Here is a 5,485-nt window from a genome sequence, read left to right as displayed (position 1 = left end):
ATAACGTTAGAGTTAAATGGACTGTCAGGTGTTATATTACACATGTTACTAAGAATAAAATTACTATAAAATAGAACACACACAACACTGGAGCTTCATCAGTAAACAGCAATCTTGAGATTCCTTAAATTGTACAAATTATGGGAGGAATGTGAAACTGGGAGTATAATTTGACACACATGCACTGGGGACCCTACAAACAATTGCAATAAAGCAGAGATGTATTGAAATTGGAAAGTGTTAATAGGATATATGAGCTTAGAGAATGGTTTATAATTATGCTAGAGCATATCGGTCCCTTGTATAATTTCAGTGACTTCAGTTATGTTACACTAGGCGTGCATTTAATCTATTGTTATTATTCTTTACTAAAAAATATAAAATGTTCTATTTAGTATTTTCAGGGGTGGAAGAAAAGTAAATTACCTGGTGGGGCCAGGTTAATCCAAAAGTTAAAAATCATCCTCTGTGCTCTAATCTATAGTATAAGGGGTTAATTCTGTGTGAACAGTCTTCCTAAAGTCTTGCTATTAACAATTTACCTACCATATCGTATCATATCAACATGCTTGTCCCCCTCCAAATCTGTATATATAACTTCCCCCATCCTCCTACCCACACAAATGTAACCTACCACCAGGCGCTCAGCACCCACTACTACTACCAGATATTTTGCGATTTTCATAGTAGAGCAATGCAGCAAGAAATCTAACGGTGATTGGCTGTGCTGCTCAGACTTCATTTCTCAGATTCCCTGCTCAGTTCTCATAGGAAAAGCTTTTGAAAAAGAATGTAGAATGTTCAGCCTCTTGCTTGCTTGTCTTTAAAACTGTACACAGAGTACTCTTAAAATATAGCACCCACCTCTTAGCCTCTTCCATTTTTGAACCTGCAGATGTCAATAAGTGAACTCAGGATGTTGTTATTACCTTGAGGTCTGTTACAGAAACCCTTTTCTCTCCAGGTGTTTCAGGGGAACAGCTGAGGTATGACAAAGAGGGAGCTTTGTGCCTGGCTTCCTTTCTTACCTAGAAGTTGATACAAGTGGAATTATTATTAAAAGTTATTAACTGATATTCAGTTACAGGATCATGGCCTGAATAAAGAATAAGACCCATTGCAGCAGCAAAACATACGGTCATCAACCTGCACACACCTGCATAATAACCAGAAGTACTGGTTTTAGCTTTACACTAGCCCTGGTGTGGGAACATTCAACATTTTATGGAATGCCATAATTCTGGACTTGCTTCATGGCACTTTCTAATTACCTGCACACTGCTTTTCTCCACTTTCCTATAAAGGCTCTTCTCCCCAAGAGTACAGGACATCTGGGTTATGCAATATACTGGCTGATATAAGGAAAAATGCATTATACAATTACTATACAATATAATTACAATACAATACTAACTGATATGGGAATTTAGTATTATTAATAATTTACAATTCTTTAAGCAATACAATTGGAAGGGCTCAGAAAACTGAACAATCTGTATAAAATGCAGTTCCCTCTAAACCGCAGAAGAAAACTAGCTACTGAAGGGCACAGAGAACAGCAATGGGGAGATAGGGAGTCTTAAAGTGTTAATATTCTTGAAGTGTTCAAGGTTATCACGGTTCTTTTTTTTACAGACCTGTGGTATAAGGCAACATTGCTGAAGACATTTTCAACTTTCAGGGCTTTTTTTTGGCTAATTGATAATGAGAATGCTTTGGGATTTCTTCTTACTGGGTATCTGACATGCTATGTAGACTGTAGAATAAACTATGTAAATATAATTTGTATTTTGATGGGTTTCTTAGTGATTTTAGTCCTGGCCAAATACCGTATTTTTCGGACCATAAGACGCACTTTTTTCCCCCCCAAAAGTGGGGGGAAAACGAGGGTGCGTCTTATGGTCCGAAGGTGTGATACCCCAGAACATTTGTTTGCGGTCCCATGCGCCCGCTTACTGTCCGCTGTCTGCTGCCGTTCCCATGCTGTGGATTGCTGTGTGTGTGGGGGAAGTCCCGCCTCCTGGAGTCTCAATGTCAGTCAGTCAGTCAGTCAGGTCACATGATCGGCACAGCCCACGCCTCCCCTGCGTGTGTGTGTGTGACACTGACAGACTGACAGGATTAGAACGTTGAGACAGGAGGCAGCTAGGTACGGTACCAGGTAACGTCCCGGCCGGGACTATGTGATGCAGCACAGTGCCCTGACAGGCAGGCAAGGAGCCCGTCATGGCAGGAGAGACACACATAGTCTCTCCTGCCATGCAAAGCCTTGCCTGTCAGGTTGGTTGGTGCCCTTTAATAGTAATACCAAGCGGTATGAGTCAAATTACAGTACTGATGTGTGTGGTAATATGTCTCTCATATCACTTTCTTCACTTTCTTATCACTTCATAGCGAAGAAAATGATTGTGAGCAACAGAGCTTCATAAATTCTGACACTAGTGATGATGAGTTTTTAGGGTTTCCAGAAAACTAGAAAAGTGCTTGAGCCTCTAAGTCTTTCCTCATTTGTTAATGGAAGTGATGATGGTTCTTAACACCACTGTTGAGTTTACGCTGTTAAATATTACCGTATTTTGCTTTATTTTAATAAATATTTTAGTATACCGGTACTATTTGGTTCAGAATATTTTTTTTCTTGTTTTCCTGCTCTAAAAACTGGGTGCGTCTTATGGTCAGGTGCGTCTTATGGTCCGAAAAATACGGTAGTTAAATTAAAGGATGCTTCCTGGAGCAACTTTCTAAGTATTATCAGGTATGCAAATCCTCAATATCCATATGACTAATTATGGAAATCCTCAAAATTGAAATAGTGCTGGTACAAGTCTTACAGATGGGTTGAACCGGCTTCATAAGCTCTAACAGGACAAAGGAATTGAAACTACATTATATATAAAGAGAAAGAAAGAGAGAGTATGCAAGCATGTGCATCCAAGAACAGACAGGCATGAGACTGTGAAAAAAATTGTCTTGTGAGAAGACTCGAAGTTTTTTTGACCTACTGGGGTTTTTTTGACCTACTGGGGTCTCCATGTGGAAGACAGGTGCCACCTGAGGAGTTAGGCATTCATATCAGCTGTTTATTATTCAAATATCTCTCTGAAATGCTCCTACTATGAATAGATAACAATTGTTTTATAAGAGCTGGCTTGCTAACTTCATCATTGCCCCTGGAAGAACAGGCCTGCAGGTACTGAACTGAAGACAGGCTGGCTGAGGCAGTCATAGTGGTCACAGGGGCTCACAGAGATCTGAAACCTCAGGGTCTGGTCTGGTGGGAGAGAACCATGAGATTTCTGCTTGCAAAAGTTGACACCTAGAGGCCTAAGAAGTCCTTCTTAAAGGGATTGTGTCACAAATAGAAGTATGGCTAACTCAATAACTGTGATAGTGTCATCTTTTGATTTAAAACTACAGGTTTTGAAGTTATCCACTTCTGTGCCTGAATCTGAGGAGGATTCGGTCCTAAACAAAGATAGAATTCTGTGCCCCTGCAATGGTCACCCTGCCTTCTCTTCTCCTCAGCAGCCCACTTAATTCACAATCCATACTATTTCCTCCTTCAGAAAGATTGCTCACTTGCATGCAAAGAATGGCTCTCCATTGTGAGTTTTAGTAATGAGGGATTCAATAGGTATAGGCCATACTCCTAGAAAGTGCCAGTATGCTTCCTTACATATGTTGCTAGAGTCAATCACCTATTTAGCTGATGCAGAAGACTGCAGAAGATCAAGGTCTACTGAGTTTACTGACCTATTAGTGTGCTTAAGGCAGACTAGTACCTACAGCCAAAAGCACACAAGACGCGATATGGCCACCATCACATCTTGCTGCTTTTAACTCCCCAGCCTGAATGACTGCTGGGTCCATTAGGGGTGTCCCACGACAGTAGTCCAGAGTGAGCCTCTAGAGCTATAGTGAAACTCTACAACTGCTCTGCTACTGTACTCCCATAATCCTGGCATGCCAGTAAAAAAATCTGTTCTTACTCTGAATGTACATGTAGCACCCACACACACTTGAGTTGTGTATGGTAGTGTGTGCTTTTGGTTGCTGTGTATCATGTTTTTTTTTTATGGGGGTGTTTTTATGTGGGCAAGATGGCCCTTGCTGGTCTGGTCATCTGCTCTGTTCATGGAACGCTGGGGCCTGTATATGAGAAAATATGTAAAATCTTCTGGCCTCATTGGCCAGAGGAAGTAGAAGTTTCTCCAGGCAGACTGAGTAAGAGAGAGACTGGAGCATGGCACCCCCTAATTGGACAAGGCTTGGGTGATGTCACAGCAGGTATATAAGAACAACTCAACTAAGGTTTGCTCTTTTCTCCTGGGGCGGCTAAGACCTGCACAGCTGAATTGGGAGTCAGAAAACCTGCTCCCCATGTGGGGGTCTCCCTCACTCTTCACTGGAGAGGTGATTGAAAGCTATGTGACAGGAAAGCCCCAGGTACAGGGAAAGTCTGTTTCGGAGTTTGAGACCCCTATTTCCTTCCTCTTTCCCTTTTTATTTTGAGAGGGATAATACCATGGGGGTATTAATCCCTGGGGCAGACTGAGCAGGAATGGGGCCCTGGCAGTTACTGGCCACATGGGCCTGGCCCCCTCTGTTCTGTAATTCTAGTGTCTCAGCATAGTGGTGTAGCTGAGACTGGATGTGCAGACTCCAGCCATAGGCCTGGGCCCTTTTTGCTGTTTTATATCTACTGAGTTTCAGTCTAGCTTCATGAATGAACCCCAACCACATATCTGGCTGGCAGATTTAGGCCAGGGTGAAGCCTAGTATGGTTTAAGCTAGGGTGAGATTTGGCACTTCTTGTTGTTGATCCAGGCTTGAGTGCAGTATAGAGCTGGCTAGCTTTTGCTGTCCAGTTCAGACCCAACCAAGATAGGCCTGACCTCTCCTTCAAGTTCTTTTGTAGTTTTCTTCCCAGCAGAACTAGGGTTGAGACTAGGAATTTTGGGGTGCATTATGCTGACAAAATCTGCAGGTAACCCCTCAAAGCCACCACATGGAAGTGGAAGTCAGCACTGTACCACTTCTCCAGGAGCAATGGAGCCCCTTGCAATGCAGAAGAACCCACACTTTCGAGCAGCTCCCTGTGGCAGTCAACCCAGGGAGCAGTTCATACGACTCTCCAGTGTGGGACCCCTCTCCAGCCCATTGCTGAAGTATGGGGATGCAGACCCCCAGAACTACCCATTGGGCGCCCCAAGTCCAAGACTGCCTGGGCATGGGTGAAGCCTCCCCAAGAGGGTGCCACCTATAGACCTTGCCTTGCAATAAATTTATGTGTTTGTGTATACACTGCTTGCAAAGAGGGGGGTTTGTTTATACAGCAAATTTAGCGTTCCCAGATTTCTGGGTGGTGGGCTTGAGCCACCGATATAATTTATGGGGTACCCAGAAATGTGAACCTGGCTCTTTTTGCTGCTGACCAGTTACATGCATATCTTGACAGAAGGGTTACATGCATATCTTGGTTTCT

This window comes from Crocodylus siamensis, chromosome 3, assembly GCF_052110815.1.
Source record: "Crocodylus siamensis isolate JL-2025a chromosome 3, ASM5211081v1, whole genome shotgun sequence".
NCBI lineage: Eukaryota > Metazoa > Chordata > Crocodylia > Crocodylidae > Crocodylus > Crocodylus siamensis.
Note: the sequence above shows the minus strand (reverse complement) of the source record.